General features: G+C 41.4%; 1 protein-coding gene across 7 annotated transcripts in view; it reads left to right on the top strand.

Moving 5' to 3' along the window:
* Positions 1–486: 486 nt before the first annotated feature.
* Positions 487–13,370, top strand: part of MEF2A (myocyte enhancer factor 2A) — a 92,832-nt gene continuing 79,948 nt past the window's right edge. The window contains exon 1 of one of the 7 annotated variants that reach the window (XM_037395667.1): positions 487–887. The gene's annotated coding sequence lies outside the window, so the exon portion shown is untranslated. The remainder of the gene's footprint in view (positions 888–13,370) is intronic. The other 6 variants (XM_037395659.1, XM_037395660.1, XM_037395663.1 and 3 more) reach the window with 6 other exon arrangements.

Raw genomic sequence — 13,370 nt, 5'->3', positions numbered from 1 at the left:
GGGCGCCGGCCGAGCCTCGGCCCGGCCGCTGCCGTTGCCCCCGGCAACCCCTCAGCACGTCGCTGCGGGGCCCGGCCCGGCCCGGCCCTGCCCTGGGCGGGCGCCTTGGCGCATGCGCCGCTCCCCGCTAGGGCGGGCCTGGCCGCGTGCGTCACTGGCGGCGAGGCGAGGGACGGAGCGGCGCGGAGCGCGGCGGCACCCTTGCACGCATGCGCCGTGCCAAGGTTGGGCAGGAGGGGGCACGGCCAAGGGCTTCCTCGGCGGTAGGCCCGCACACGCTCGGCTTTGATTGGCTGCTGCGTCCCTCTCCGCCTTTCTGGTTGAGCGCTCTGCCGTCACTCAAAGCCCCCACGTTTGGCTGCGCCCCGCCCACCAACTGCTCTCGGGTTGGCCGGCCCCCTTCATTTGCTGGCACCGCGATTGGCGCCTTCGCCCCGTCACTCCGGCGCGCTGCCCTATCGGCTCGCGGCGCCGCGGGATTGGGTCGGCGGTGAAGAATGTAGACCCGGCCGCTCCCCATGGTAAAACAAAATAATCCGGCGATGTTGGGTGTCCAACCCGGGGCGTTGCCAGCCCCGCCGCCGGGCGCAGCCTCCCGCCCCGCTTCCCTACGCTGCTCTCTTCTTCCCGCCCCTGCCTGGCTCGGCTGAGCTCCCGCGGCGACGTACGAGCCGCCCGGAGAAAAGAGCGGAAGGATATTGTTGGGAGACGGCTGCGCCTGAGGAGAGAGTGTGACAGAGGAAGTAGTTCCGGCCCCGATTGGGCCTTGTTTCCCAAAAATAGCGCCCAGCGGGTATCCGTGCGCCGGTGTCAGTGTCTCCTGAGGAGCCTCAGCGGGGAGGAGGCAGGAGCGGCGGCGGCGGCGGGGAGCGAGGGGACGCGGGCGGGTGAGTGAGCGAGGGGGGTCCCTGCTTTTGGGGGCGACCGTGAGGGCGTTCTCCGCGCCCGGCGCCTTGGGCTGGTGGCGAGGAGCGGCGGCGAGCGAGCGAGCGGGGTCGGGGGCTGGGGCAGCGGGTGACGGGCGGGGGCAGTCGCCTCGGGGGGCGGCCCGGGGTTGCGGGGGTGGGGAAGGAGGGTCCCCCCAGCGCCCGTTCCCGCCGAGCCGAGCGGGGCGGGGGGCGCCGGCGGGGAAGTTGGTGCGGGGGGCGGGCGGGGGAGGGGCGCGGGCCGGCGGCGCGGGGGCGGCGGGCGCGGGGTCCCGCGGGTGGGCAGGTTCCCCGCGGCCGGGGCCGCGCCACAGGGTCCTGCAGCGCTGCCGGGGGCAGAGGATGGACATTTATGGGCCAGGCGAGCGGAGCCTGCCTGGGGGCTGGGGCTCCGGGACCGGAGGGTGGGGTGCGGGGCCCTGGCGTGCGGGGAGCACCCAGGCACGATCGCCTTCGCCTGGGTGGCCAACTTCTCCGCGCGGGGTGTGCGTGGCTGCAGAGGCGGGGAGGAAAAGTACCTTTTGTCCTGCTTTTCGGCAGCCACGTTGGGAAAGCGATATCACGTTGAAAAACAAACAAACAAACAAACAAATCCTTCTCCGAGTCGTTCATGTTGTACGCTAGCGATCGGGGGGGAGGGGGGCGGGAGGTGAAGGTAGGGACTGTTAAAGTAGTTGTGCACCGCATAAAGGTGTGCGGCGGATGGGAGGAGAAACTGTTCGCTAATGGATAAACTAGAGGGTGTTTTGTCCAGAGGAAGAAGACTGAAGGTCCAGCAGTGTTGTACTGCAAGTAGGTTTTTGTGTTCGGCAGCTCTGTGCAGAAGTCATGAGGGTAAGAAAAGCAGCTGCTGGGTTTCTGGCTGTAAAGACAGTGCATTTTACGACTTTATGGAGCTGTTTTTTCCAATAAATTTTTACCTGCTTTTGAGATGCTAGGTGGTGAGGAGGGTGGAATTGCTTAGAAAAACTAAGCCGCGGTGACTTGTTTGACAGGTGATTAATTTCAGTGTTGAGAACCTGGAGCTCTACAGGGGAAAAAAGACAATTTAAGAAGGATTTTTTTTGTGCTTAGCATAAAGCTGTTGTGTCCCATAGTCATACAAAGATCAGATTTATTACGAACAGTGGGGGAAGGAGGTTTTGGGAAGTACAAAGGAGTTACAAAAAAGAACAATTTGTAAACAGTAGTAAGGAAAAGAAAAAAAATGGGTTTGTATGGAAACGGTAATATACACAGTGTTTATATTAAACCTTTTTCAGAGTCTGGTAGATTTTTAGGTAACATACGGGAAGCTCTAAGCTTTCAGACTTCATTATGTTAGCTGTCTACGCATGATTGTTCCTTATACAAGTCTTTTTTTCATTTTTAGGAGCTAGGTATCTATATTTTGGTAGATATTTATGTTGTCTTGTTACTGCTAGGTAGTGTTCAAATAACATGTGCAAAAGGTGTCAGAGCAATATTCCTATAATCTATTCTGGTGTTTTTGTTTTTTAAATTATTTAAAATGTTTGGCTCTTACAGTTCAGAGTGTGACATCTGGGGTTTTTTTTGTTTGTGACTTATATTCGGGGGAGAAGCGTGATGTTCCTCTCTTAAACTATGTTTTTTTCATTTAGGTGCTAGAGTATGTGCAAAATGACATGTCTTTCAGTTATGTAATTTGGAAGAATTGCAATAAAGGGTGTAATGTTAACACTTTTGGTCACTAAAAGGCGTAATTATAAAACGGTATTTTAAAATTCTGTACTTGTTTAGCTAGCAAAACCAAAACAAGAGCATGAAACAATTTGCATTGATAGTAGGGGATTATAGTAGTGCTGGACAGATGAAGATGAGCCGTTTTTTGATTGAGGGCATTCAGTTTGGAATTTAGGAAGGAAAATAACCCAGTGCCCTGGTTAGTTATTTTTCTCCTCCACAGTTCTTTTCTGAATCTGTAGTTGACGTAGTCCACCAGTAGTAGTAGAGGAGTATCATCAGTAAATGAGAAGAATCCTTCAATGAGAGGGACAGGATCTACTTCAGAACAATTATAGCATAGATGGCAGTCTCTCTTTCTGCCAGTGCAGCTCGTCTAAACCAGTTTTAGTATTATAGCATTTCTAATTTCTGAGATGTTTGCAGATTGTAAACTACGGTAGAAATATATTAGCCTTTAGTTTTTACATTTGCTTTTTTTGTTCCGTTTTTGAAGTGTGAATTTAAACTCGGGTGGTTACAGCTCATCTCTACAAATGGCCCATAGAATGCTTTGCTTATGTGTAGATACCTAGATTTAGATTCCTGCGATTTCACATAACTTCAGTTTCTTTGTGAAACAAGGGATGAAGAAATGAGTGAACGCTGACTTTTATGAAGCTAGGTGAATTGAGTCATGTTGGACTAGTAAGATGAGAAAGATATGGTTGAATTAAAACTCGAAATAATTCTGGACAATAAAATGACTTATTATGGTAGAAGACCTGTCTTATTTAGATACCTTATTTGAGCTGAAGTGTGTGCGGTTTACCTTAGACTGGTTAATGTGGCAGCAGAGCTTTTACGGGGTTTATTTTAGAATGTTAGCCAAGTTTCTCAGATAACTTGTTGATGTCATTCTAAGTATTCTGGGCCGAAGTGCTGCTTCAGAGAGAGTAGAAGCACCATGCAAGTCTGTGAACAATGCCATGCTACCTTGCCTGTGCTCAGTCATGGCATGCGTAATGGAATATAGCCGATTAATTCTCTAACATTAATAAAAGTAGTGTCGTATGACTAATGCTGTGTAGTGTGCGTATCTGTATTAGCTTGGGAACTAAGTTTCTTGCCTAAATAAGAAATATCTTGAGTTAGTAATAGCTGTAGTTTGCTATGCCTTGCATGAGAGATGTCTGTGTATTTCAGCTCACTTTTTAAAAAATGTTTTTTTAAAAATAGTATGAGCATGTTTTATTCACCTCACCAAATTCTTCATTTTTATTTTTAAAGACCACAGGATTAAATACTCTGCATTAAAACTTAGGCTTTGGGCCTATTCAGTCATGCCAGCAGTCTGATCATGTATGCAAAACACTGGGATGTACTTTTCCTTATCATTAAAATGAAACTTATTTTGAATTAATTGGAATATCGTGTGGTAACGTATATGCTGGGACGTTAATGCACAAAGTCACTGTATCAAAGTTTTCACATTTCTTGTATTTGAAATATTATTTCATGTGTGTAATAATGTGTTCTTCAATTGATCAAATGGAACAAAAGTCAAAATGTCTGTCTGTGATAATACAGGTGAATTTTGGTGCCTCTTGTCCTGTGTTCAGATTTGATTCCTTCAGCTCTGGTAAACTAACCAGGGAAAATAAATGCACCATTCCACTTTCTCTCTTGTATGCTTTGCTGCTAGCACTGAAAGGCTAATGCAATAATTATTTGAATGGACTTGCCACTGTGTTACTGAAGTGGTGCTGAATGTGGGCTTAGTTTAACTCTTTCTCCTCTCACGTGGAATGAATAGTGTCTCTAAAGGTGCAGTCAGATCCTGAAATAACGGAGTGAAGCTGGCTTTTCCTCTGAATGTTTACAATTACAAAACAAGGTGGTTTTGACGTCTTACGAAGTTTGTGAGGTTACAGCAAGGCAGCCTTTTGTGCTTTTTCCCCAAGTTAATTTTGTTGACCTTCCTTCTAGTCAAAGACTTAAGGAACTTTTTTGGGCAGCTAATCAAAGTATTTTTTAGGTCATTGATACAGTGTCTAGTGAATGAACAAAATAGTATGATTAAGAGTTAAAACCAGATTTCAACTGTGTAATATGACAGTTACCCTACCCTCCCCCAGCATGTGTTCTGTGATAGAGTACCAGTTAATAAATAATGCTGTGGACGGTTAAGTTTGCAGCCTGCAATAGTGTATTTTGCTTTGTTTATTTTGAAGTAAGCATCTGATCTAGATTTCTCCCTCTTACCAGCCCCCTCATATGGTGCATTCTTATTTTAACACTTGATCTTTCAAGTTACTGCTTATGAAGTTGAAGGGATTTTTTTTCTTCCATATTAAGGGACTCCTTATTTTTCTTTATCAACTGTATTGTTTCGTCTTCTCTTCAGTGGGTTCTGAGAGATTTTTTTATACATTATTTTTAACTCCTATCTTTTCCTTTAGGAATGTAAACCCTGGTACTGTATGCTGTTATTTCCATTTGACACAAAAGAGGAATTAAGATCTTGCAAGACAACTTTTCCTGAGATATCAGTTCCTCCTCACCAGAACAGTCACTGAGTTGTTGGAATATTTTAAATGGTATATATGGTAATATTCCTTTCTCCTTTTATCCTTAATCTGAGGCTGTAGTGAAGAATTAGGCAGGAATCACTGTTGGGTGAGGACAGCTAAATTTTGTGGCTAGTCCTTTTTCAAAATCTTGATGCAGGGGGAATACAGAACCTTTCCTACAGAAAGCACTATGCTTTTTGTTCCCCATGTGTTATAACAGTGCAAGCATGCCTATGTGGTGAGAAGAAAATAGAGCCTTCCTAATAAGAGTGTGATTAATTGAATTATTTTTCAGGGAATTAACTACTTTATATTCAAAATGTTAGTGATGCTTAATTAGGTAGGTCTCCCAGTTATATTTGCCTCTGTCCCTGAAGGGCTTTCGAATTCTGCCAAAGTCCTTATTGGCCAACCTAGAGACTTACAAGTGCATTCTGTATTGCTTTGTGCTCAGCTGGATTTCACTGGTAGTTACTTAGTATTGTTGCATGCTTATTTTAAGTATACCAAGATAAAAAGTAAGTGTTAGGAAATACTAGCCAAGCATAGTTGTGGAAAGGTGCTTGCTTTAAGTACCTGTGTACCAGACATTGATGACAAAGCATCTTTTACTGTCGTTTATTACTTCTTTTTTTTTTCCAAAAAAAAATTAAGTAAAGAGCTAAATAACTGGGAGAAAAATGTATTTGTCTTCATTGTGGTGGTTGGAGATCACCTAAAAGTGAGGTGTAGAACGGGTGGGATTGTGCCCATGATCCTTTTACGATGATAATAGAGGGGAAGAATGACTTCTTCCATTTACTTTAGATCCTTTCAAGTGTTTTTGAAACTTACCTTCATTTGAAAATCAGATTGCTTCCAACACTGTAATTTAGGATTTTGTGGGTTAGACTAATGTTATTTTTATTGTTTGAAAGCTAACCATAGATGTGTGAGACTATGTAAAGCGGATATACCATACCTGCAGTAATACTTGGCAAGTTGTGGTCAGTGTCAGCATGGAGTGCTGCACCAATGTACACAAGCCTGATCTTGTACTTTTCTGTGATCACTTAAAGTGTATGGAAGGTCGAGGGGGATAATTTATTAAACCTTTAGCTATGTAATTATATAAACACATCTATAACTGAGCTGTGCTGTAACTTTGCTGTTAAACATTTCTTTCTTGAAGATATTGGCATATGGGGTTGAGAGAAAGAATTCAGAGGAGATCATTTTAATATCCCTTAAGATGTATATGGAGATACTGTACGTGTAAAAAGATGGGATATGGAAGCATTACAAACAGTTGTACAAGAGAGTAAGCAAGTAGTTGAACCTTGAGAGACTCAACAGTTGTACACATGCATGCAAATAGATGAGGGGTCTTAAAAGGCAGAACAGACTTGCCTTGGCAGTGTCTGTGAAGGAAACTGTTGAAGGATGTCAAGACACCTTATACCAGCCCCCCGCTGCTGTATCATGCAAAATCTGCAATGCTTTTGAGTTGTATTTAATTGACCATCTCACTGTTGTGGAAAACTTGGATAGCATAGCTGAGAACACATTGTGTGAGGTTATCAACATTAAGGACAACTTCTTTTTGGTATCATCCTTTCACAGCAACTGCCCTCTTCCTGATATGACTGCATGCATCCTGTTTTAAAAACTGTAAGCTGACAAGAATGACTGCTAATAAGTTGGTGTATATAGCAATTAAAAAATGTTGCTTTTTCCAGTGTGAGCTTTCAAAGCACAGAGTCTTCTGAGAATATTTGAGAAAACGGGATGTTCCATCATCACTGTGCTTGTATTACATTGTCATCCAGTGAGGGTAACAAACTAAATTTTTCAGTAACTAAATATTTTTATTTTTCCTTGAAGCTGTTAAAATTGGTGTGTAATGACATGATACGTAATTCAGGTGTCATAAGCTTATGCTCAGAAGCCCCTTGGTTTCAGGGTAAAAGAGGGGAAAGTAGAAGGTACAACAAGAGATAAACTGTTCTACTTCATGTGTACAGAAAGGGAAAGTGCCTTCTGCTAAAATTTTTGAGCCTATAGGCTGTCAAATTATGTTTGTTAGCCTGAGTTTGATAATACACACATTAACTTGCTAGTTGGCTTTTGGGATTTGAAGTTTTTGAATGCGGAAGAAGGATTTCCTCTGAGAGACTTCCTTAATATCCTCCCATGTTTCTTTTGGAGCATTAGGGGTTTTGTGGTTTGTGTGTTGTTGATTTGTTTTGTTTTGTCCTTTTCTTGTTCTCCTTACCTTTGTTTGTAGCATTGCAGATGGTGGTGTCTTAACTTTTTATCACTGAAACATACATGAAGATCTTTGCTTTGAGAGATGTTGGGCTAGACTATGAAAAAAATGCCAGCAGTAGAAGTATTAATCGTTTCCATTAGAAAGCACTGAATTAGAAAGGAAAGGAGGCAAAATTGTGGGTGGCTGAAGAGAGGTGTGGTCAGTAGGTGGAGGCAGGTATTCACTGGATATTGGAGATAGGGATATGGGTATATTTGCAGAATTTCTAGTTATTAACACAAATACTCTGAGAATTCACGAGGATTGTGTAAAACATGTAATAGCATTGTAGAATATCAAAGAATAATACTGAGTTTTATGTAGCTGCTTGTTGTTTTCTTGGTCACAAATGTGCTAACCTGGATAACTGTCCAAAAAAGTAATGGGAAACTATTGACTGAATTAACTGAAATTTACAAAACCATTGTATTTCACCAAATCTGTGTTACAAAATCAGACAGAAATACAAAACACTTGTTCTCAGTGAAAGACACACAAATTCAAGAACTTCCCCAGACTTTGTCATGGGTTTCATACAAATTGAAATTTGAGGGGAGGGAGGAGAAACCAAAAGTTATAATAAGATAATTGTCAAATGATTTTTTTGTTTTTTTAAAAAAAGCTATTGGTCAGTGTTTCTGTTCACCACTGTTAATTCAGTAGCTTCAAGGAACTGGTAAAATGCGATGTTCAAATGATTGAAAGTTCTGAGTTTTAAAACATAAGTTATTAATGCTTCTGAATACTGGAGTCATTTAGATGCATTATGCAAAATAGGAGCTAAGTACTTTATAAGACTAATGAGTTGTTCAGGAGCTGAAATAGGGTTATAGGAGAGTTGACAATTTCAACTGCTATTACTGTCTTAGCATTCTGAAGGATGCTTCTGGTGAATCCTAGTTGAATTGTTCTTTACAGGCTTATCTACCCAGGAGATTTGGATTCACAGTAAGATGAAATGTAACCTGATAGCCCACAGTTACCCCACTAGCTACTTTTCAGTAAATATTTCTGTGGATACTTCTAGCATGCCCTATATAGGAGACTTCTCTAGTTCAGTGGGTTGCAGCATTTTTTTTCTCTATTTGTAGATTCTCCATATGTTTTTGCTGAGGAGATGGTCTTCTGTACTTGCTGAGGAGATGGTCTTCTGTACTGTCAAGTTAAGCCTAGAGGTGACATGCTTGTTTTTATAGTTGTCTTTTGAGGGTGCCCTAGAATTAGTCCATGAACACTGTTGTTGTCAAGTACGTGCATATTTACAATGAGTAGTGTGTTAGCACAAGATGCTTGTATAAAATTTGCACCAGATTCTATCAGAAAATAAGTCATTCTCTTCAGAAGAGGTGATTGGAGAGGAGATCAAAATGTTATGACTACTAAAAGACCAAAGTAAAAACCTCTTTTTTAAACTAAAACTGAGAAGAGCACTTGCCCCATATTAGAAAGTTGTGATCCAAGCCCCGATCTACTTTGTAGTCACGTTCTGAGCCCCTGCAGCACCCTCTGGTGATCCAAACGTGCTTGTGCAGCAGTTGGGGTCCTGGGTGAGCTTCTGAATGACTGTAACCATTAGGTCTTGCTACAGGGCTGAAGAAATACTTCAGAACAAGCCTAGGCTACAACCAATTTGATCTTACTGATGGGTGATGTTTGGTTTTGCTGCCCTTTTTTTCTTTTTTTTTCTTTCCACCTTCTAATTTTTGTCTAAGCGGAGATGGAAGTCATTGAAGGATCTGTAGACTGTTAATATTGGCTCTATTCAAGCATAACCAGGGTGATTGCATGAGATAAAAGGATTCCAGCTTTATGGCTGGGTTGCTGAGGAGCAAATGAAGCATGGTATGGGGAAGAGGGAAGAACAAAGACAATGTGTGTACAAATTCTTTTTTTCCTGTTTACTATAGCCCATTTTATTTACAGTATTAAAGTACGGCTTGGTGGAGTGGTGGAAATAAATTTAAAGATAGTAAAGTAGTGGTTTTGCAAGTAATAAAACATCTGTAACTTCCATTTCCCTTATTTTTTTACTCTTCTGTTATTCCCTGATCTTTCAGAGCATCCACTCTGTACAGTGTATTTCTCTTACGTTCTTTAAGTATCTTAAATGGCCTGCTAGCTGTGGCCAGCGTGCGTGCAGGTGCCTGCTGACTGCCTGAGTGATCCAACAGAATCTGCTGCCTCTCTGGTCACTGCAGAGCAGTGCTTTGCTTGGGGGCTGTGTGCAACCACCAAGTCAAAAATTCTGCAGCACTTCTCATAAAGTCTTAAAAATAATTGATACTTTTGTTGTTGCACTTGGTTGTAACTGGGCGATTAAATCAGAAGCTCTTAAAGAGGGACAATAGACTGTGATCGTGTAAACCTCATTTTATTAGAAAAGTAGGTTTAGAAAGCTGTGGGTAATAGACAGTTCTGTCTTCAGTATTTTAGTGCCATCATTGGTAATGCCCTAATCTTATATCAGTAAACACGGTTATTTTCTTAAGTGTTTTCATTTAATTTTATGAAAATAAACTTAAAGGTAGGATGATCTAAAACTCTTCATTCAGTTTCCTAATTTGCTTTGCTTTTAATGTATTTGATTTGATCTAAATGGCCTATTAGGCTGTGATTCATTCAGTCAGCAGAATAAAGTTAAATAGATCTTCATTTTGATGATACCTCTTTGTAAGTGTATGGAAAGATAGTTTTGTAGACCACTTGTGATTTCTTCCTACCTCCTACCCAGAGAGTCTGGTTGGGATGGTGTTTGCAAAATTCTGTAATGGTTTGGGGATTTTGTGCAGGAAATTAACTATGCAGCATTTGTACTTGGGATTTGATTCTTGTGGTCTAGAATAGAAGCTCAGTAGGTTGTTACTGCAGTGATCTGTCCTCTGCTTTTCCCCTGCCAGACTTTGGACCGTAACAGTATATGGTTTTGGACAGCAGTTTGCTTCTTTTATGCATATGTACTAGAGGTTGGGGAGCAGGAGCTTATTTGCATCAGAGTAAGTCAGAAGACCTGTTTGTCTAGAAACCATTTAGATGTTTCCATTTGAACACCTTGTCCCCTGCACTCCACCCTCTCTCCCCCTGCAAAAAAAAGAACAGAGGAGTGGAGGGAATACCTTGTTTTGTTCTTAAGGTACTAATAATTTCTTTAAAATCCCTCTCCCCACCCCTCTGTGCAAGGCTTCATTGAAGTTTTAGGATACAGGATCCTGTTTTTTTAAACTTGGTATTTTTAAGGCTGAATTGTTCAGTGATAAAACCAACCACAATATTCTGAAGATATAGGCTGACTAGTTTGCAGAAGAAGTTTCAACCTGCTTTTCCATCATGCATTCCTTTAATGAAATGTTAATGAGGAGATGATGTGATAAAATTCTTGAAAACTTTCTGTACAACAAACTCACTTATAATCTGAGGATTTTTCTTCAGATCTATTTCTTTTAAGGCATCTGTGTTTCAGTAGCTGTCTGCCTTGCATGCATGTAGATAATGCCAGCAAACAAGCTGCAAAGTATTGTTCTTCTAAGGCTTGAATGCCTAATTTTTGAAGGTGTAAGGAACAACAGCCCTTCATGTGAAGTTTCTTTTGTGCTTGTTAAAACTGTTAGAAGCAGGAAAAAGTACACACTAAAATTGGGAGTTACAATCTTGATGAGGAATCTCCAGGCTTCTTCTTGTGAATAGTTCAGATCACAATTCTTGCTTCTGTCTTATCTGTACTTCACTGCTTCTAATTCTTCATGGGCTCTTCTGCCTAATCTTAATGGCTTGTAAGATACTTCACTGGCATAATTAGCTTATCTTAAAATAGTCTGATCTGTTAGCAATATTGGAACAGTGAAGGGACAGCCATCCCAATCACTGGGTTTCATGTAGTGCACCCACAGAGATGTGTCAGTGTTTGGGCCACAGGGGAGGAACGAAGGAGTAGATGGGAATTTTTTGAAAATATAACTGGATCTTGAACATGAATGCTTCAGCCCACCTGTGTGAGGATTTACAGATGTTTTCCTTCAGGATTTTGACAATAACCAGTTAAAATGACTAGAAAGCAGCTTGTGTTCTGTTTCAACCATGTTACAAGTGGAATGAAGATAGAAAATTGAGTTCCAGGGGTGTTCCTTTGCTAATGTTGTTTTCTGTATTTGCAGCTTGAGTTATGGCTGGCTTTGTTTGTCAGCTTTTCTGGTTGAGAACGAGTGATCCTCATCTTTCCTGAAACTTAGGAATATATCTGGTCTCATACCTTTAAACTTTGAAGTCATTGTTGTATTACTTACAATGTCCTGTCATTGTTGTATTGCTTACTTGAGACTTTGTATCTGAGTTTGACTACTTTCTGTAATTGTCTTGTCCTCTTTTTCCATTTCCATCTCCTTAGACAAATACAAATTTGGGCAAGGAAACAACTGCATATATTAATGAAAAAGATTGTAGTAGGTGTATTGATTCTGAAGGGTAAGCTCCATGTCTAAAATACATATTGTTGGAAGAGCTTGTGCTACAATTGTCAATATCATAGCAACTACAATAACTAGTAGAATACTACTTGTTTCTTGTTACTATACAGGAGAAATAACATGATACACAGTGCGTTCTGGATGCTGCTCGTGATGTGATTTATTCCATATTTTCTGGAAGATGTCTTTTTTGTTTGGATTTCTGTAGAAAAGTACTTTCTCTGAAGTTCATAAAACCCCAAAATTCTGTGCCAAGTTGCCATGCTCTTTGTAGATTAAAAATGGATTTCAGCATTCAGTGTGATATAACTGGCCATTTGGTGAAATATTCAGATCCTCAGTAGCTGATGCTAGGTGTACAAATACTGGCTGCTCTTGACTTTAACCAGAAAATGTAGTTTTGTTATTTCAGTGTGTAAAATGCTTTTTAGGGAAAGTTTGTTCTGTGTTTGGATTGTTAACTCTGTTCGTTCTGGAGTCTAATAAAACTTCTATTTTGACATTTTTAGGTCCTGTATTTTGATCCCTCAAATCCTGCAAAAAAACCCTTATAAGAAATGCTTTTATTATGTAGTGTTTGACTTTACAGACCATCATTGAAAGACTTAACTTGGACTCTGTAAGATGCAGTTAAAAACAAATTCTCCTGATAATGTTTGAGTTGTATTTCCAAGTAGATTTTATATACTGACTCCATGCAGGAAGTGAGAAAAGTAGTTTTAACTGTACGTTAATGTCTTGCGTGGGCTGTAAGACTTCTTGAGCTTTCCTGTAAATGGCAGGAACTTGGCAGGTCCTATGTGTAGAATAGGTGTTTAATGTTTAAACTAACCGTAGTTTTATTTTGCTGGTATTGCTGGTGATCTTATGTATACAGATAGAATTGCAATATAACTGAAGACTGGGAAGTGGAACTTGCTTTTCTTCCTGTTAGAGCTATGCATCCCAAAAGCTTGGTATAGGTGTCGTTTTAGTATTGTTCAGTTTCCTACAACAAAATGCATCTGGTGTAAACTTCTAGATCAGGTTAGATGAAGTCAGCTTTCAACTGATTTTGGTACATTTCTTGTAATGCTTGGGCTTTTTGTGTTCTCTGTGTGTGTGACTCCCCCTGCCCCCCTTGTTTCTTGTTTCTCCCACACTCATTAACTGTGCTTACAATGAGTTTTCAGTGAATTAGTTTCAGTGTTGGAGCTAAATCCTTGGCTGTAGTGATGGCTAGTAGTGGAGATCCGATTCTGGTATTCTTTCACCACGTTTCCTTGTGTCTGTTCGACCTATTTAGATGAAAATGCTGTAAGCTGACAACATTGCCTGTGTGCTGGTTCCCCATTATAGTATTAACTTTTATGTCTTATTAGTAGAGGAAGTCCAGTGCAGAAAAGCTTCCTGTACACCACTTGAAATAGTGGTGAATTCTAATGGGGTTCCCATGGTAGTG

Source organism: Falco rusticolus, chromosome 7, assembly GCF_015220075.1.
Source record: "Falco rusticolus isolate bFalRus1 chromosome 7, bFalRus1.pri, whole genome shotgun sequence".
Taxonomy (NCBI): Eukaryota; Metazoa; Chordata; class Aves; order Falconiformes; family Falconidae; genus Falco; species Falco rusticolus.
This window is presented reverse-complemented; position numbering and strand designations above follow the sequence as displayed.